This window comes from Ailuropoda melanoleuca, chromosome 10 (assembly GCF_002007445.2).
Source record: "Ailuropoda melanoleuca isolate Jingjing chromosome 10, ASM200744v2, whole genome shotgun sequence".
Taxonomy (NCBI): Eukaryota; Metazoa; Chordata; class Mammalia; order Carnivora; family Ursidae; genus Ailuropoda; species Ailuropoda melanoleuca.
In genome coordinates this window covers 86,988,780-87,011,014 of record NC_048227.1, presented here as the reverse complement: position 1 = coordinate 87,011,014, position 22,235 = coordinate 86,988,780, and positions in this window count along the sequence as shown.

Here is a 22,235-nt window from a genome sequence, read left to right as displayed (position 1 = left end):
TGCAGCAAATGTTGAGAATTCGTTCTTTCTGATAGCTGAGTAATATTCCATTGTATATATGGACCACAGCTTCTTAATCCAGTCATCTGTTGAAGGGCATCTCGGCTCCTTCCATGATTTGGCTATTGTGGACAATGCAGCTATGAACATTGGGGTGCATATGGCCCTTCTCTTTACTACGTCTGTATCTTTGGGGTAAACACCCAGTAGTGCAATGGCTGGGTCATAGGGTAGTTCAATTTTTAACTTTTTAAGGGACCTCCACACTGTTTTCCAGAGTGGCTGTACCAACTTGCATTCCCACCAACAATGTAGGAGGGATCCCCTTTCTCCACATCCTCTCCAACAATTGTTGTTTCTTGCCTTGTCTATCTTTGCCATTCTAACTGGCGTAAGGTGGTATCTCAGTGTGGTTTTGATTTGAATTTCCCTGATGGCTAATGATTTTGAACATTTTTTCATGTGTCTGTTAGCCATTTGTATGTCTTCATTGGAAAAGTGTCTGTTCATATCTTCTGCCCATTTTATGATTTGTTTATTTGTTTCTCGTGTATTGAGTTTGAGAAGTTCTTTGTAGATCTTGGATACCAGTCCTTTATCTGTGGTGTCCTTTGCAAATATATTCTCCCATTCCGTGGGCTGTCTCTTAGTTTTTTTGACTGTTTCCTTGGCTGTGCAGAAGCTCTTTATCCTGATAAAGTCCCATAAGTTCATTTTATCTTTTATTTCTCTTGCCTTTGGAGATGTGTCGTGAAAAAGGTTGCTCTGGCCGATGTCATAGAAGTTGTTGCCTATGTTCTCCTCTAGAATTTTGATGGATTCCTGTCTCACATTGAGGTCTTTCATCCATTTGGAGTTTATTTTTGTGTATGGTGTGAGAGAGTGGTCAAGTTTCATTCTTTTGCATGTAGCTGTCCAATTTTCCCAGCACCATTTATTGAAGAGACTGTCTTTTTTCCACCGGATGTTTTTTCCTGCTTTATCAAAGATTAGTTGCCCAAAGAGCCGAGGGTCCATTTCTGGGTTCTCTATTCTGTTCCATTGGTCGATGTGTCTGTTTTTGTGCCAGTACCATGCTGTCTTTGTGATCACAGCTTTGTAGTACAGCTCGAAATCCGGCATTGTGATGCCCCCAGCTTTGTTTTTCCTTTTCAACAGTTCCTTGGAGATTCGGGGCCTTTTCTGGTTCCATACAAATTTAAGGACTATTTGTTCCAGTTCTTTGAAAAATGTCCTCGGTATTTTGATCGGGATAGCATTGAAAGTGTAGATTGCTCTGGGTAGCATGGACATTTTGACTATGTTAATTCTTCCAATCCATGAGCATGGAATATTTTTCTATTAATTAGTCAAAGCTTGATGGCAGGCTATGACCTGCAAAGAGCTCAGATTTACAGTTTCTGAATTATCTATGCATTATGAGCAGCCAGGATCTTTGAGAATGGGAGAGATTCTGAAGAGACTTTGTTGCATTTAGAGAATAAATTGGACGGGGAAAATTCTGAGCGTAAACAAAAGTTTGCAGAATAACCCAGGAAGGAGATAATGGGAACCTCGTCCTGTAAAACAATAAGGTTTGAAAAAAGTGGAAGAGTTTGGAATTTTTTAGAGTTAGCTTGCAAGACATGGTGACTCACTAGATGTGAGGCAGAATAGCATCAAATATGACTAATATTTGGAGTCTGGCTGCAAGCAGGAACTATAATGACATCAGGAGAGTATCTTATTTAGTCAATAGAGATTGAAAGTTCACCACGTAACTCTCTGTATATCACTTCCTGCTTACCCCTTCCCAATGGTTGCTTATTGCACACCAAATAAAAACCAAATGCCCTACTGTGGTTCCCAAACTCTTCCTAATCTGACTCTTCCTATCTTTTTGACATCATCTCATGCTACTCTAGCCCATATTTACTGTCTTCCGTCCCCACATTTTATAAATTTACTTCTTTGCACATTTTATGGCAAGCTTGTCACTATATTAGTGTTTACTATATTTGCTATAACTTATGCCTGGCATACTCATTCCTGAAATCTCCATGGTTATTCGAGTAGGTCATAGATAAAGTATTATCCTCTTAGAGAAGACTTCCCTGACAAAACATCCACATTTTTAGTTTCCTTTGAATTGAACTATAGTTTCATGTTTTTTTAAAGACAGTCTTGTTTTTTATTTATATTTAAAATATATGTATCATATATTCACATTTTTTTCAATCCCTACTCACACCTTTCATTATATTGAATACCTTTTGTTGTAGGAGGCCACTCTCCCAGAACCTTCCACCTTCCTGCTAGAATCCCAATCAAGTTGCTTTGTTGATAGTTCTTTTTCTGGTGTTTTCTTGATTGCTTTACATACATTTTCTTTTCTCTTCCCCAACCCTTTTTTGGCATCCCATGACTTCCTCTTTCTTTACAGGGTAAGTACTATAAAAAAGAAGCCCCAAATAGCACCAGAAGCGTACAAATGTCAGTGCAGAGGTCTTTCTGCATTCTCCTTCAGGTACCTACATTGATGGAAGGTGTGATATCTTCAACATGTGGTTTTTCAGGTACAGTCTGCAGTAGGGTTAGTGCAATGGAAGCTACTGTTTTAAAAATCACTGACAGCCAGAACTTCAGGTGTACTATCTTAGACCAAGGTTCTCTTTTTCTGGGATAGTTTATTTTTCCCTTCTGATTTAATCTTTTCTCTGCTTATATACTTGCTCGAAATAATCTATTAGCACCATTTTTTTTTAATTCAAGATTGATGTGCCCTGCTATAGATCGTTCTAACTAGAGTGACCTCATACATTCTGTTTATATCACCTAGGTAAAAAATCAGCATTGCAATATTGCATTCTTATTTTAATTTGCATTTCCTTGATGGCATAGGATGTGGAGCTCATTTTCATATGCTTATTTGCCATCTGTATATTACCTTTGGTGAGGTGTCCATCATGGTCTTTGATCCATTTTTAATTGGATTATTTGTTTCCTTATAATTGGGCTTTAAGAATTCTTTGTGTATTTTGGATAACAGTTCTTAGTCAGATGTTTGCTTTTGCAAATAGTTTCTCCTAGTCTGTGGCTTATGTTCTAATTCTCTTGACATTATCTTTCATAGAGCAAAAGTTCTTAATTTTAATGAAGTCAATTATTTCTTTCCTGAAATGTGCCTTTGGTGTTGTTGATTTCTCCTTTTTATTGGTTCATTGCGGTTTTTTTAGATATACCGGGAATGATTCCTTTGTATTTCTATATATATTATATATTCACCTAATAGTGAACAAATGTTTTAATTTTAATGAAATCCAATTTATCATCTTTTTCTTTTATGGTTAAAATTTTGGGTGTACTTTCTAAGAAAATTTTGCCTACTAACTTCATACTCTTTAAGATTTTCACCTACATTTTCTTATAAATCTTTAGTTATTTTATGTTGAGTGGTAGGGTTCAAGGTTCATTTATTTTCATGGATGTATTCAGGTATTGCAGCATCATTTGTTGAAATACCATTCTTTTCCTTAATAAAATACCTTCAAACTTTTGTTGAAAATCAATTGACTTTCTATGAATGAGTCTGTTTGTGGACTCTGTTCTCTTCCATTGATTTATTTGCCTCTTCATATTTTGATACATAGTATTTGGATTGCTGTAGGTCTGTAAAAAGTCAGCTCATTTATAAAGATTGTTTCAGTTATTTTAGATTTTTAGCATTTCTATGTAACTTTAGGGATAGACATGTCAAAAGAAAAAGGAGTTGAAATTTTGATTGAGATTGCCTTAAAACATAGAAATTGATTTGACATCTTTATAAATTAAAGTCCTCCAATCCACCAACATGACATATTTATTAATTAGATAAAAAGCAATGCTTTTTAGTTTTAAGCTAGAGTTTTCTACATCTTTGTTAAACTTCTTATTATTTATTTTTAATATTACTCTGCTGTAATTTTTCACATTTTACTTGCAATTGTTTGGAACTAGAAAATAGAGATACATTTGACTTTATGGATCTTTTTTAAAATTTTGTGTTCTAGTAGTTTCTTTTTCTGTCAAGAGTATTTCCTTGTATGTGGCCTAAATTTCAATAAGGAACTACTAATTAGAACTATTATTTTATGATCAGTGGTGTTTTTAAGGAATATAATTTAAAAGGTTATAAAATAAACACAGAAAAAAAATCAACCCAGGTAATTCAAAACTAGAACACTGAGTAGATAATTGTACTTATGGTAGGATGAATAACGATGTTTGTTATGTTTACCACTTTGCAACAAAACCCATGGTTTTTTTTTCAAATAGTTCTGTCAAAATAGGTAAATCTATATTATTAGACTTTATCATTTTGTGGATAGAATATATTCTTTCATTTTTTAAAATAGAAAAATGGATTAAAGATGTATGGCCTCAGAACGAATACATTTTTTATTGTGTTGATTTGCTATTACTTATAAATATACAACATATTCTGTATTTGGAGATTTTGAAATAATATCTCAAAGAAAACAAAGTGCTGAAATCATGTGGGATCAGCAAAGGTAGCTAACTCCTGCTTCTTTGGAGAGATTTGAAATAAAGTGGAAATAAAATTGCTAGATTTTATAAAGCAGGGATATATTAACTTACCAAATAGACATCTTTATCTTGTGTTTTTCAGCCTGAAATTGAGATTATGAAGCTCTTGAGGTGAGAACATTGGTCACAAATCAATAAAACCAATTACAGTCTGTTTTCAACTTCCTTAGATTTGGGACTTTGCCTCACATAATTGTGTCGATGAGCTAAAAAAAGAGTAAAAATGAGTAGTTTTATTTTGATATATTTTTTTTTATGGTGTAAATAGTATTTCTGTTCTTCAGTAGAACACTTACTATTATAAGAATTTTATAAAATATGTAGACATATTTCCCAAGTGTTCTAGTTCTTACAGATGGAAAATAGAATAAATGGAGACAGAAATGTGCTAGCAATGGTTTGGAAAGAAGAAAAAATGTGTAATATATCTTCATTCAGTCTTATATACTAGTATTCTCTTTTGCTAATAAAATATGTCCGTATTATGCCCAAATATGCCATTGTAACAAAATGATGCCCATAAAACTGAGTTTATTCTAGGCGTATAAAGTCAAATATTGTTAAACATGTGATCTTTATTCTACTGTACTGAAACTTTAGTGATATTAGCAGATATACCTTTCACAAAGCAAGTATTAGGTTTTGCTTTGCTTTGTTGTTGGTGATGTTGCTGTTGAAAGCTATTTGGAAGAGAAATCTTATCTTTTTCCCATTAGTTTATATAAAGACTGTTTATCACTATTACTGTATCATTGAATATCAGGAGCTTTTATTAGTATCATGGGAACTGAAAAAAAAAAAACATTGACTCAAGATTTATCTTATTTAAGTAGGCGCAAAAGGAGGAAACCTTCACAAATACCTTACAGACCCCAATATTAAAATATCTTCTTTAACTTCTTTCAAATTTACCCCATCTGGTCCATATCATAATCCATAACTCTTAATAAACAGAAAAAAGGATAGGCAGAGCTATTTTTATAGGCAGTATGATTTCCTTTTTAATAATTATAGTTTAGCACTACCAACTAAGTGATAGTTCTGAAATATTCAGTTGTTTTTAGGGGTTTCAAATATTTTAAATTTTTTCCATCTTACGCAATAGAGGGGACATCTAGATTCCTATTAAGCAAGAAAAATTGATCTACATGGAAATGTAAACTTTAAGAGAGAGATAATGAAACAAATTCCTTGGAAGGAAGAAAAATAATTAAGTAAATATAAGGCCATGTGTTTTGTGCTATTTCTCACTAAAGCAGAACCCAGATTCAAACAAAGTAAATATTGAGGAGGGGACAAAATAACACGTGATCTTTCTTGTCTCTCAGGGCTACCATTAACCCTCTATATGGTTCAGCATTAACATAATTGACACATTTACCTCCATAAACACATTTTCCCTCAGAAAATGGAGTATAAATGGAGTATAGGAGCTGGTTTTGGTGAGAAGTAACAAAGATGGCAGGGAGCTGAGGTCAGAAGATCTGCATTACAGGTGTCTTTACTCAGCCTCCCACAGGCATCCTGTTCTCTCAGAGTAGGGAGGGCACTGCTCTGTTGGTTGTATTACACGGTACTGTTTAGTCTACATTTGTAATGAGGGAGTCACTAAATATTCCAATGGTGGATGCACAGGTGTTGCTTTTATTTTTTTTTTCCTCCCTTCTACAGAATGGAGTAACAAAGTCAGGGATTGTTTCTCCATGCAAAGAGGCTGAGATCTCACAATCCCATCCTGCTCACCTACTTGGAATTAGGCTGTGATGGTAATATTGGCACCATGTTCTAATCTGTCATCCTTCACTCTATATCTCTGGTTCTGTTCCCCCAATACTGGGTGAATGTTCAACTGTTAAAAGACAGAGTGACCTGTTTGCCTATTTGAACTTGATGCTATTTAGGCCTAAAGTGTTGTAAACAAAGTCGCATAGTGCAGTAAGTCTATGCATTGAGTTATATGGCTCCAACGGCCTGAAATCATCTTGCCTCTCATTTGATAGCAATTGCAACTCCTGCAAAATAATAGTTTTGAAGATCATATAGAAAGGTATAATTATAGTCTATGGGACAATATTCAGAAAATCTTAGATTTCCTGGCCCAAATAGCCTCACAATTTCATCCTTTGTTCTTGCACTGGAGACCACAGAGTGTTATATCCCATTTTTATTCATACTTGTCTTAATAACCTTGGCTTTGGGTGGGAGAGAATTTAAACAGTATAAGAGGGATAAAAGATAATGCAGAAGAAGGGGAAAATAAAAGTATCTCATATAAGGATTAAAAGAAGAAAACACAAGCTTGAAGATTTTTCAAAGTACATATTTTGGCATTGTCAAATTATAAATTATCTTCCGAAATCTAAATATAGGCCTGGCTCTCTAATCAATATTTGCACATCACTTTTAAGATGTCAGATTTTCAGTATTTCACTTCAAAATGACTTTTAAAATAAAGATCTTTATCTTATAAAGCAAACCCAAAGGCCATTAAGATAAAGCTCAGAAGATGACCTACAAGGATGTCAAAGTGAAATAACTTTCTATTGTTTCAAATATAGAAAGATCACATACCTGTCTTGTAAAGAATTTTGAATAACTTAGAGGATACACAAACCATCATCTTCAGAAGCCTTGTCCATTTCCATTGTGATTTAAGATCTGCAGACTTGCCTAGCAATTCCATAGCTGCATACACAGCAGAACATTGCTTTGGACTGTTTATAAAGTAATAGCGTGTGCCTAAAATCTCATTAATAAATTATTCTTCTCCTCGTAGTCCTTAAATCAAGCTACTGAAAACTGCTTTTTCTATTTCTGGAGTGTTCTCTGTTTCTTTTGGATTTCCCAGGCTAATACCTTGTTAAACTTTGCTTGAACCATTGAAAGGCATTGTTGCTCTCTAACTTTAGTTCCATCATTCTACTTTCAGAGTGTCACTACAGTAATACAATTTGAATTTTAGCATTTTCTTTTCTTTTCATTTTTTTTCTGATTCATATTTTATTTATTTTTATTTTTTAAATTTTTATTTAAATTCCAGTTAGATAATGTAGAGTGTAATATTATTTTCAGGTGTACAATATGGTGATTCAACACTTCCATACAACACCCAGCACTCATCACAAGTGCCCTCCTTAATCCCCGTCACCTATTTCACTCATCCCCCACCCACCTCCCCTCTGGTAACCATCAGTTTGTTCTCTGTAGTTAAGAGTCTGTTTCTTGGTTTGCCTCTCTCTCTCTCTCTCTCTCTCTCTCTCCCTTTCTCTTTCTTTTTTTCCCCCCTTGGCTCATTTGTCTTGTTTCTTAAATTCCACATATGAATGAAATCATGTGATATTTGTCTTTCTTTGACTGATTTATTTCTCTTAGCATAACACCCTCTAGCTCTATCCATGTTGTTGCATATGGCAAGATTTCATTCTTTTTATGGCTGAGTAATATTCCATTGTGTGTGTATATATATATACTGCTTCTTCTTTATTATTCATCACTTGATAGACACTTGGGCTGTTTCAATAATTTGGCTATTGCAGATTATACTGCTATAAACATGGGGGTGCATGTATCCCTTTGAATTAGTGTTTTTGTATTCTTTCGGTAAATACCCAGTAGTGTGATTCCTAGATCATAGGGTAGTTCAATTTTTGACTTTTTGAAGGAATGACATACTATTTTCCACAGTGACTGCACCAGTTTGCATCTCCACAAACAGTGCAGAAGGGTTCCCCTTTCTTCACATCCTAGCCAACACCTGTTGTTTCTTATGTTTTTGATTTTAGCCATTCTGACAGGCCTGAGGTGATATCTCTTTGTAGTTTTGATTCGTATTTCCCTGATGAGGAGTGATGTTGAGCATCTTTTCATGTGTTTGTTGGGCATCTGGATGTCTTCTTTGGAAAAATGTCTATTCATGTTTTCTGCCCATTTTTTAATTAGATTATTCATTTTTGGGGTGTTGAATTTTAAAAGTTCTTTATATATTTTGAATACTAGTACTTTATCAAATATATCATTTGCAAATATCTTCTCCCATTCTGTAGGTTGCCTTTTCGTTTTGTTCATTTCCTTTGCGCTGCAGAAGCTTTTATTTTAATGAAGTCCCAATAGTTTGTTTTTGCTTTTGTTTCCCTTGCCTCAGGAGACATATATGTAGAAAGGAGTTGCTATGGCTGAGGTCAAAGAAGTTACTGCCTGTGTTGTCCTCCAGGATTTTTATGGTTCCAGGTTTCACATTTAGGTCTTTAATCCATTTTTTAAAAACATTTTCTTTATTTGAGAAAGAGAGAGCATGGGCAGGGGGGGAGGGGTAGAGGGGGCAGAGGGAGAAGCAGACTCCCTGCTGAGCAGGAAGCCAGATATGGGACTCAATCCCAGGACCCCGGGACCCAGAAGGCAGACGCTTAACCAACAGAGCCACCCAGGAGCGCTGGTCTTTAATCAATCTTGAATTTATTTTTGTGTATGGTGAGAGTAAGTGGTCCAGTTTCATTCTTTTGCATGTTGCTATCCAGTTTTTCCAAGCACCATTTGTTGGAGAGACTGTCTTTTTCTCATTGGATATTCTTTCCTGATTTGTCAAAGATATACTGACACATAGTTCATTTCTAGATTTTCTGTTCCATTCTATTGAACAGTGTGTCTATTTTTGTACCAGTACCATATGGTTCTCATCACTATAGCTTTGTAATATAACTTGAAGTCTAGAATTGTGATGTTCCCAGTTTGCTTTTCTCTTTCAAGATTGCTTTGGCTCTTCAGGGTCCTTTGTTATTCCAGACAAATTTTAGTATTATTTATTCTAGCTCTGTGAAAAATGCTGGTGGTATTTTGATAGGGATTGCATTAAATGTGTAGATTGCTTTTGTTTTTCCATTTCTTTCTGTTGCCTTCAATTTCTTTCACCAGTGTTTTATAATTTTCAGAGTATAAGTCTCTCACCTCAAATACACAATCTAAACTTACACCTAAAGGAACTAGGGAAAGAACAACAAAAGAAGCCAGAAAATAATAAAGATTAGGGCTGAAATAAATGACACAGGAGCTAAAAAAAAAAAAAAGAAAAAGAAAAAAAAAAGAACAGAACAATGCAACCAGGACCTGGTTCTTTGAAAAAATTAATAAAATTGATAAACCTCTAGTCAGACTTATCAAAAAGAAGAGAAAGGACCTAAATAAATAAAATCACAAACAAGAGAGGAGAAATAATCAACACCACAGAAATACAAACAGTTATGAAATAATATTATGAAAAATATTTTCCAACAAGTTGGAGAACCTGGAAGAAATAGATAAATTCCTAGAAACATAAACTACCAAAATTGAAACAGGAAGAAATAGAAAACTTGAACAGACCATAAGCAGCAAAGAAATTATATTAGTAATAAAAAAACTCCCAACAAACAAAAGTCCAGGGACAGGTGGCTTCACAGGGGAATTCTACCAAACATTTAAAGAAGAGTTAATACCTATTCTTCTTAAACTATTCCAAAAAATAGAAAAAAGAAGGAAAAGTTCAAAATTCATTCCATGAGGCCAGCATCATACCGATTCTGTAACTAGATAAAGACTCCACTAAAAAAGAGAACTACAGCCCAATATCCTGGTGAACATGGATTTAAAAATTCTCAAAAAAATACTAGCAAACCGAATCCAACAATACATTAAAAAAATCATTCACCATGATCAACTGGAATTTATTCCTGTTTTGTAAGGGTAACTCATCATTTGCAAATCAATCAATGTGATATAACACATTAATAAAAGAAGATAAGAATTAATTATATGATCATTTCAAAAGATTCAGGAAAAATCATTTGATAAAGTCCACATATGAAAAACCCTCATCCTCAGTGGGGAAAACTGAGCCTTTCCCCTATGGTCAAGAAAAAGACTCGGATGTCCACTCTCATTGTTATTTAACATAGTACTAGAAGTCCTAGCCACAGCAATCAGACAACAGAAAGAAATAAAAGGCAAACAAATCAGCAAGGAGTTAGTCAAACTTTTACTATTTGCAGATGACATGATACTCTATATAGAAAACCCAAAAGACTCCACCAAAAAAAAAAAAATGCTGATACATAAATTCAGTAAGGTTGCAGAATACAAAATCAATATACAGAAATTTGCATTTCCATACACCAATAATGAAGCAGCAGGAAGGAAAATTAAGGAATCTATCCCATTTACAGTTGCTCCAAAACCAATAAGATACCTAGGATTTTTTTTTTATTAGAATTAATGACAAGAGAGCCAGAAAGAGGAATGGGGAGAAGAAATGCACTCAATGCATATCAGGAACTGCAGCTGAAAAAAAATATGCTGGCTAATTGTATCTAGAGGATGAGTGAAAAAAGGTAAGCTGCAAGTGAAGAGAAGACTATGGCATTCTCAATGAATATGGAAAAATCTGGAAAAGAAGCTGCCTTAGGGACAAGGGAAGTGGAGATATTAAATAAGGTGTGAGAGCAGAACTTAAAAATGGACATGCCTACACAATAGGCATTTGGAACTTCACACTGGAATCCAGGAAAGAGGTTTTACAAATAATAATCTGGAAATCATCTCCACGCGATGTTGTCTTTTGCATCATGATCTCTGACATTATCATTATAATAGTGATAATGTCAGTTTTAAAATTCTAGAACTGAGATTCCTTGAGAAAATAACTGTTTTTTGGTATGATAAGGTGATGTGTGAATCACCTTCTCTACCCCATTTTTATTTAGATGAAGAATATTGCCATAAATATGACTTCTCAGGTTTAAAGTACTGCTCCATTTTTTACTCACTTTTGGCTAATGTAGATGATGATTAAAAGCTGAAGTGTGAATGTTTTTGTGCCATTGGAAACGTGAGAAACCCCATTTAACACTTCTGCTATAGCCCCTTGGTCCTGCCTTGGAAGTCACAGGATTGCTGCTATTGCATAGATAGACGGTGAGATTATTTATTTGTTCCCCAACTAAATAAAGAACGCCTTGCCCTAAGTGATATTCTACCAACATAAAGTGGTTAAAACAACCTCTTTAGGATATTGGGTACTGCAGTAGTTTCTCTGGGTCAGCTGAACTCAAATTGTTTCAAGAGCTATTGAATTTCATGAACTCTCAGAGTTATCCCAAAAGGAGTATTGCTGAACAACCCAATGGAATATTCCCTTTATTTTCACATTCTTTAAATTAAATTTAAAGGTAGTGGGACTGTTGTATAAGCATAGTGCATCCCCAGCCACCCTAAACAAAAATTGATTGTGCATGGCATTCGCAGGTATCTAAATCTCTATGAATTAGTGAAATACCTGTGATGGAATGCAAAGTAATTCCACATGAATCAAATCAGTGATCATCTGTTGTGTATGTTGAGTTTAAATCAACTTATTTGTCTAAGAAAGATGAGTTCATTAAGAACATTATAAAATAAATTAAGGTAGAAGATCCTATTAGGAGAGAAATGACTACGAGACTCACTCTGTTTTAATGAAAATATTTTCTATGTGACAGCTGAGCTTGAGCAGAAAATGATAATCTTCTTGACAAAGACGAAAGAAATGGGATGTGCATTCACATCTGTTTTCTCTTAATTCCCTATAGTACAGTTTTGTTGCTTTATAATCATGGGCTTTGTCATAAAGAAAAACATTTTTGTTCTCCGCTCTCTCATAGCTATGAAATAAAATTATTTTCTGATAAAGTATAAATATAACTGGCCAATATTATTGAGGGTTAAACAAATCTAAGATTACCATATGTACTCAATTTCTTTTCTTTCCACAGAAACCTTTCTGAAATTATGAGTGGAGAGTATGCTATAAATTCTAAAATAATAATATTCATGCAATATGAATGTTGGCTGATGTGTAGGTGTATCACCACCAGCTGACTCCTACATCATAATTTCAGGGGATACTGGCAAGGATTTAAGTGGAATTTTTCCTGAAAATATTATAAAGGAAATGTTGACACAGAACTGGCTGGAGTGTTTAGCCAAGTTTTATGTTAGAAAAAGGTCAGCTTTTGAGGTCATGTTTTCTCTCCGGGGAATGGGGAGTGGGGGAAGGAAATAGATCAAGGTTCCTTTTGAGTGGTAAGAGAGCTGTAACATTTTATTTTCATAAGTTTTCTCATATGAAACTTTCACAAACTCCCCTTCAAAAATACAAATTACATACTGCCTCTTGTACTTAAGCTGTTTGGGAAATCTCACAAAATAACAATCCTCCTGCTGTGTGGATAAATCCCTAGCTAACTGTTGTTCAAGAAAGTCTTGGAGGCAGAGATAATCAGCCTCTGGAGAATCCATCAGGGAAAGAAAAACAAAGACAGCCTCATAAAGAGTAAATAACATTCCTGATAATATATAAACGTAGCATGGGATTGCAGTCACTTGCCTTAGTTATGGGCATTAAAGTTCAGTGGGTAAGAGAGAAAACTCTAGATCATGTCCCCTGGCTTTGAATTCCTGCTTAGCAATTGACCAGCTCTTGGACCTGAGACAAAGATACATGGTTTCTCTGTGTGTCCATTTTCTTATCTGTAAGGTGAAACTAATGATACCTAGTTCCTCGATGTTTCTGGGGAGACTTAAATGAGTGAACACATAGTGTGCTTAAAAACAGTGCCTGAGAGATAATACATGCCTCCTATCTGTTATTATAATTATTATTAACTCTGCTGTCATCGAGCTTCTGGTAGGCCATTACAAATGATATGTCTATCAAGGGGAGAACTGGAGAAAAAAATCATTCCTTCCGTTCTTCCTCAAGGAAGAGATATATCCACTCATCCACAAACAGTTTAACACTTATATTACCAAACTAATTTAGAATTATAGTATTATTAAATATTATTGTTATAGAGCATTATTAAATATTACTCATATCTCTCTGAAAATTTCTTAGAAAAGTAAAATTTTATTATATGTACATGTTCCACCTGTTATTAGTTTCACAAGCTCTTGTTCACAAGATAGGTGAAATATGCCCTATGTGTATGATGTGAAAGAAATTGGAATAAGATTCTACAGCCCAGTTAATCAGCTTGATATATGTTGTGTCATTTCACTAGGTGTCTGGTCTTAGGCAAGATGATCATACAAGAAGTACTTCAATTAATACAGTTGCCAACAACACAATAGTAATAGTTATGAAAATTAAAGAAAATGAAACTATGCTTATTTTTTGTTTCTTGCTTTTACAAGGGAATACATTTCTATCATTAAAGGTACATATTTAGGAGCTCCTGGGTGACTCAGTCAGTTGGGCATCTTGGTTTCTGCTTGGGTCATGATCTTGGGGTCATGGCATCAAGCCCCACATGGAGCTCTGTAATCAGGGTGGAGTCTGCTTGTCCCTCTCCCTCCCCCCACTTGTATTCTCTCTCTCCCAAATAAGTAAATAAATAAAATATTTTTAAAAAAGGTATATATTTAGTATGTAAACATAGCCTCTGGAATTTGGGAGGCATAAAATGAATAAATATGATAGTAGCAGTATCCAAAAACCTTGCAAACTTCAAATAAAACAATATAGAGAAAAGATGGAAAGGCCATTTCACCCTATTTAATTGGATTTCTCTTGCCAATGGACAACAATATTTATATTTGGAATATATCTCTCTAAGAATTTTTCTTTTTTCTCTAAGAATTTTTCTTACATTTATGTATATTTATGCATACATACCAAAATGAGTTCATATTCTTCATAATATACTGTGTTAGTATGTGTTTTTAGTATCGCCAAGTCTAGTCAGTTTGTTCGTGCCAGTACTTATAGTTCTATCTTGTTCTTTTTAACAGTTGCATAGTATTTTATAAGTATTATAATTTAAATGTCTCTCTATCGGTAAACATCTGTTTTGTTAACAGATTTTTACTATTACAAACCATGTTTTCATATTCAAAAAAGGGAAAAACTTCAATGGTTAACACGCATAAATGTTCAATACTACAAATATCCATGGAAGTATCAATTTAAAAATATATATTATTTCACACACAGATTGGCAAAAATGAAAAATTTTACCCATGTTATATATGGATGAAGATGTGGAGAAATGGAAACTCACATATACTGGTAGTTGTGTAAATTAGGACAACTTCTCTGGAGAAATGTTAACTGGTAAATTTGAAGGTGTGCATTGCTCATGATGTAACAATTCTTTTCCTACACACTAGCAATTCCTGTGTATCTGAGTAGTTTCCAATCTAGTGGGTGCTTTGAATACATATGGGATATTGATAGTTGCCACACTGATTGGAGGATGCTACTTGCAAATAGTGGGCAGGGACAAGAAAGTTAAAATCCAGGAATGCACAGGACAATCTTATACAACAAAGAATTGTCCACAATTGTATTTTCTTTCAAATGTCTTGCTGTTTGCTTTCCTAGTTGAAATACCTATTTTAAGTAATCTGAGCTTAGACTATAACTCTGTTTTACATTTAAAAATAAACCACTATTTTTGGGGCGCCTGGGTGGCACAGTGGTTAAGCATCTGCCTTTGGCTCAGGGCGTGATCCTGGCGTTATGGGATCGAGCCCCACATCAGGCTCCTCCGCTGGGAGCCTGCTTCTTCCTCTCCCACTCCCCCTGCTTGTGTTCCCTCTCTCGCTGGCTGTCTCTATCTCTGTCGAATAAATAAAAAATCTTTAAAAAATAAAAATAAAATAAAAATAAACCACTATTTTTGTATGACTTAATATACCCTGATCTTTCTTTGGGGGGGTTTGGAAATTTACCATGCTGTTTCTTACCATTTGAAACTATCATTAATAGTGAAACAGGTGATAGTGTTTAAGTCACCAATGCAACTGTAGTATATCAAAGTGTATTTGCAACATACTTACAATCTGTATGTACGGTCTTGTATTGATATATATTTACAAACAGTTTATTTCCAACATCATTTTGCTTTCAGGAGGATTCTGTGTTTATGAGCAAATATCTCCCTAAATCATCATGTCTTCAAGTATAGTTGGGCCTGAGTATTTGCATATTAAAATACATATTATTCACTTTAACTTACTTTAATTTATTCTTTTATAGTTATTCTTTCCAGATATGTGCATAAGCTTATTATATTATCTATGAATATTTTTAAGAGAGAGTAAATGTTATGTGACAAAATAGTTGCTGTAAAAAGGTGTTGCATTTGACTACATTGAGAAATATTGTTATATAGGAATTTTTACACATGTGCACAAGGAATCATAATCATGAATGTTCATTCTAGTGTGACAAAAATTTGGGACTATAATAATTCTTAATAGGAAAACAGATATTTTGTGGTCTTTTAATCAGATCATTATGCACTTATTACAAGTAATGAATCTAATCTATTATTATCAATATATGTAACTCTCAAAACAATATGGAATACAAAATACCGTATGCATTGATATTATAGTATGGAATAATTTATATGAAGTTTAAAATCTGCTTAACCTTTTGAAATATTGTTTACAGAATTATAAATTTATAATACATTAGGGAAGCATGCAAAAATTCTAAACACTAAATAATGGTATTTGTTCTTCCTGAGAATATAGCAAGAGGAAGAAGTTGGGAAAGCTTGTACATAGGTGGCCTAAATTCTACCAAAAATGTTTCTTAAACAGTGGGTATAGGTTTTGTATAATTATTTTTTAATTTTAACTCATCTGAATTATTTCATAATCACCTTAAAAGTGAAATTATTTAAAGATAAGGAACAATTATATTGTTAAGTTTCAGTGTTATGACTTTGAATGAAGCACTTTGAATGGATTCATAGAGAATAAAATATAATCAGGTAACTAATCCCATGCCAGAGCTGTGTTTTAAGTATTAAATGAATGGATTCTTTTTCTTTTTTCCAATACTTTTTTCAAACCATACAATTTCAATGTTTGTATTTAGACCATGGTTTTCTTGCACAATGATTTTCTTTAGTACTTCTAATTGTCCTTCCTTTTCTTCTTGAAAGAAGGGCAAGTGAAATAAAACACATTTTCCTCATATCATAATAGTTTGGGGCTATTTAGCCACCTTATTTGTTAAATGATTTGGCACGCAATGGATCATTTCTAGGCCTGCTTCCTAATTGTCACACCCTGAATTCCTTTTATTACACACTCAGATTTAGGTCCACTATACATAGGATTCCCATGTCTCTCTCTCTTTTTTTTTTTCCTGTATTATTTCCCCAAGATTTTGTTGTTATTTCCTTTGGCATGGAATTTGAAGCTCAGCATCTAATATTTAAAAGCTGTTTTCAATCTTACTTTTGTGCTTTGTAATGATTGTTTTTTCTTTTCTGTAGGATTCTATGCTCCTCATTTTTTCCTTGAAATTTTATGAAGATGGATACATAAAAAAATTTTTATTATCTGAAAACTTTTATTTTTCTCCAGCCTTAACAATGTTTTTTTTTTTTTTTTTATGTTATCACTCCCTATCCCTTTACTTTCTTTGATATCGCACTCTGGTTGCCCAGTTAGGGGACACTGATTTTCTGGGTTGTTCTTCCATGACTCCTGGCCTTTTTGTCTCTTCATCTCTCTCTCTCTCTGGTCTTATTTTCTGGGTTATTTGCTTAGCTTTTTCTCTCAATCTTAATTTAAATGTTTATGTTGGCAAACTTTCCCTATACAATACTGTAGTAACAACTCTAGAATCTTAGTGGCTTGCCACTAAGTGGTTTGTTACATGGTGGCTGTAGCTCTGCTCTACGTGTCTTCTTCCCTTTGAGAAACACAATGAACACAGAGTCAGTTATCTGGGACTTGCTGTTTCCATGGCAGTAACAATAGTAGATTCATGCAATACCTATTAAAGTATCTTCTTAAATGGCATACATTAGTTATGCTCACATTCTATTGTCCAAAGTAATTCACAAAGGAAGGCCAAGCCTGACATTCACGTGGTGGGAAACAGACCATATAGAGTGCTCTACAGGTCTAGGGGAGAATTACAGAAATACTTTGAGTCTATAATAAGGTGATCACTCATCTTTGTCATCTTTCTTTTCTTATGATTGCCTCCTATGTATATTTTCTTGATTTCCATCTTTGATTTATCTAAATAAAATACTGCAATATAAAATCTTTCTGAGAATTCTAACTAGATTTTCGTTGTTCTTGTTATTGCCATCTTTCCAGTAACTTACTTATGTTTATTCTTAGGACCATTTTTCTGTTGTTCACATTAATCATTTATACTTTTGCTGCTGGTTTTTCTCAATTGCCTGGTGATGTCTGATCATATTTATAAATTATAGACTTGCTTAAGTAACTAGGACATCAGGAAATTATTTCCTATACAATTACCAGATTCATCTTTGAATGAAGAGCTTTTTCTCTGTGTGCATGATTATCTGACAGGTTATACTTCATTTGAGCAAAATGCAAGAAATCAGTGTGCTTATCCCTGCTGACAGGTTTGTTTTTTGGTTTTTGGTTTTTGGGGGTTTTTTTGGCCTAATTTGCTTTTGCATAATCTGGATTTCATCTGTAAGTTAACATAAATGGTTAACATAAATGGTATCTTGTATATTCATGCTTTTGCAACATGCTTTCTCCACTTAATAGCATAATCTTGGGAGAACCTCTCATATTAATGCATATAGGATAACCTCACTTCTAAGCTTCTGAATAGTGATAATTTATCTGCACATTTCCATTTCCACATTGGGTTATTTTATATTTACTTGCATTGCTATTATGAATGTTGCTCAATAAACATTCTTGTATAGCCTGTTTAAAAAAAATGCAAAAAATCAAGAGACAATGGGCTTTCAGACCCACATGTCAAGCTTGAATGGGACATCAGCCTGGCTCTGGGAGCTCCAGCTTCCACCCCCTCACTCCTGGTAGCTGGCTTCCTTTCTTCAGAAGTTATTTTCTGGTTTTAACTGGAGGAGGAATGCCAATAGTGGAAATACAATACTGGGAATAGAAAATATTTACGTTGGGGGTCAATGAGGGATAAGTTCCACACTGACTCTATAATCAGCTCACCAGTCAGATTACTTTGGAGGCCAGTCCTCTGATACTCCAGGAGGGCTCCTCCACTGCTTCAGATTTTTTTTTCTTTACATGCATGATCTATCCCCCGATCTTGGAATTAACAATGAATTTTGTTCCAGCAATTGATTTTCCACATGAAAATCATAATATTTGATTTGCTGGTTTCTTTTATCATTTTCAGTGTCTTAGTGAATGTTTTCCTTTTTTAAGACATCTCCCTCTTTTGGTATCAATGATTTTTTAGCAAGAAAGAAAAGGAAGCATGAAGGCTATGCATCATCTTGAACTAAACTGGTAATGTATATTTTTAGTTGTTGAGAACAACTAATTTCCCTTCCAAATCACTGTATTAATTTATTCTGTCAAGATTAATGTATAAAAACAGTAACTTTGGGGCACCGGGGTGGCTCAGTCAGTTGAGTGTCTAATTCTTGATCTCAGCTCAGGTCTTGATCTTGGGGTCACGAGTTCAGGCCCTGCACTGGGTTCCGTGCCTAGTGTGGAGCCTACTTAAAAAATAAAAAAACAAAAAATAAAATAATTTAACCACATACTTGCTAACAGAAGATATTGCAGTATTTTGCAATTATTACCAATATAATAGAAGTAAGATGTTGTCTTATTGTGGCTTTAACTCGCATTTTCTTGTTGGTAGTGAATCCAAATGTGCTCATGTATGTTAATTTGGCTATCTGTATTTTTCTTCTAATTATCTACTCATTTCCCCTGCCAAAGTGTCTTACATTGAATTTTATTACTGACTTTAGAATAATTTTTCTTATTCATTGTTTATCTTTTAATTTTTTATTGTGTCTTTGACATTTTATATGATTTGAGTGCATCTTTTCATTTTAATTTTTGGGTTTCATATATTTTTAGAACATTTCATCTAACTCCAGATTATTACTTTTTAATTATATTTTTATATTTTCATCCTTAGCTAACTGAAATGTATTTTTGTGTGATACTAATTAGAGATTTATATATATATATAATGTTTTCCCCAAGGGCAGTTTTTGAGTAACCCATCATTTCGTTGTTATTTGAAATACAACATTTATCCTGTACTAAATCTCTGTGTTTGTGTGTGTGTGCACACATGTGTATATACATATGTACCTCATAGTTTTAATATGGTTACCTTATTCTATTGCATTTTTCTGTATCCACATTCTAGCAGCAATATCATATGGTTTTATTTAGCATTGCTATTAGAACATTTTGATAACTGATAAGAGTGCTTTTCCTTTAATTGGTTTAGCATTTTATAGGCTCTTTCCTTTTGAAGACATACCTTTCATTAGCCTATTAGGAACCACTAGCTGTTTTTTTTTTTTTAATGTGTCTTTATTCCTCTTTGTACATGCTCCCTTCTAGATAAATAGAAGTTTATTTCATATGACTTTTTTGAAATATTTGAAATTTTTTCAAAATGTGAAAAATAGATTTATTACATTAAATACTTCAGCATTAATTTGGCATATATTTCCATTATTCCTATTTCTAATATGTTCTTTATTATGAATTTTACTTGTTCTGGACTTGGACATTTCAAAAAGATTTATTACTAGGTCTTTTATAGGCTTTTATTGCCTTTGTAATCATTCTTCTCTGTACCTCCCCCTACAGTTTTTAATTTTTTTTCCTTTTGCATTTTTCTATTAGTACTGATGAATAAGAAAATTAATGGGTTTATAAGTTGAAATATCTTATAAGACTGAATAATTGTTCAACTAGTATCTTGTTTTGTTATGTAGACTATTGTATACATTATGAATTATAATGATTATTCCTTTCCAATATTTAAAAGACTTAATTTTTCATCCCATTTTATGGTATTAAAAAGTACTTACAACTTAGAACATTCACAGTGATAACAAAGAGATTCTGCAGATTCAGGGAAAATATTTACAAAAGACATGTCTGATAAAAGAATATTATCCATGGTGCCTGGGTGGCTCAGTCGGTTAAGCGGTTGCCTTTGGCTCCGGTCATGATCCCAGGGTCCTGGGATGAGGCCTGCATTGGGATCCCTGCTTAGTGGGGATCTGCTCTGCTTCTGCCTCTCCAACCCCCACTGGCTCATGTTCCGTCTCTCTCTCTCTCTCAAAAAAATAAAATCTTTTAAAAAATAACTATTATCAGAAATATACAAAAACGCTAAAACAACAATAAGAAAATGAATAACTGGATTACAAATGGCTCAAAGTTAATCATTATGTTGCACATCTGAAAATAATGTAATGTCAACTATATGCAAATTAAAAAAAATTATTTTAAAACAAGTGGGCCAAAGACCTTAATAGCCACTTCACCAAAGAAGATATACAGATGGCAAATAAGTATATGCAAACATGTTTAACATCATTTATTATTAGAACTACAAATGAAAACAACGAGATATCACTACACGTGTATTAAAATTATCAAAATCTGGAACGCTGATATACCAAATGCCAGAGGATATGGAACAACAGGAACTCTCATTTATAGCTAGTGGGAATAAAAAATGTTGCAGCCATATTCAAAGACAATTGGGAAGTTTCTTATAAAAGTGAACATACTCTTTTTTTTTTTTTTAAAGATTTTTATTTGTTTATTCGACAGAGATAGAGACAGCCAGCGAGAGAGGGAACACAAGCAGGGGGAGTGGGAGAGGAAGAAGCAGGCTCATAGCCGAGGAGCCTGACGTGGCTCGATCCCAGAACGCCGGGATCACGCCCTGAGCCGAAGGCAGACGCTTAACCGCTGTGCCACCCAGGCGCCCCAAGTGAACATACTCTTAACATATGTCCCAGCAATCATGTTCCTTGGTATTTATTCACCCAAAGGAGTTGAAAACTCATGTCCACACAAAAATCTGCATATGGACATTTATAGCAGCTTTATTCATAATTATCCAAACTTGGAAGCAATCAAGATGTCCTTCAATAGGTGAATAAATTATGGTACATTGAGACAGTAATATATTATTCAGGGCTAAAAGCAAATGAGTTATCAAGCCATGAAAAGACATGGAAGACACTTAAAGGCATGTTACTAAGCAAAAGAAACCAATCTGGAATGGCTACATAGTATATAATTCTAACTATATGACATTCTGGAAAAGACAAAACTATGGAGACAATAAAAAGATCTGTGGTTTCCAGGAGTTACTGCAGAGAGAGGGATGAGTAAATGGAACACAGGGGATTTTTAGGGCTGTGAATCTATTCTGCATGATACTGTAATGATGGATATTTATCGTTATACATTTCTCTAAAGCCATAGAATGTACAATACCAATAGTGAATCCTAAGGTGAACTATGGACTTTTGTTGATGATGACGTGTCAATGTAGGTTCATCAGTTGTAACAAGGGTACCACTCTGATGAAAGATATTGATGGGAAAAGAAACTATACATGTGTGGGGGCAGGGAACATATGGGAAATCTATAAACTTTGCTTTGAATCCAAAACTGATCTAAAAAGAAGTCTCATTTTAAAAGATCATAAAGTTTTAGTGATGATGACCAACAAAGGGACATCTTTTTTCTAAACTATATTTAGAATATATCTGTGAAAGAATGATGTTTATGATGGTTGTTTTTAGTTTCTAGTAAGTAGTTACATAAGGACTCTTCATAGTTTCTGTTATTTTTAATGCTTTTTCATGTCATAA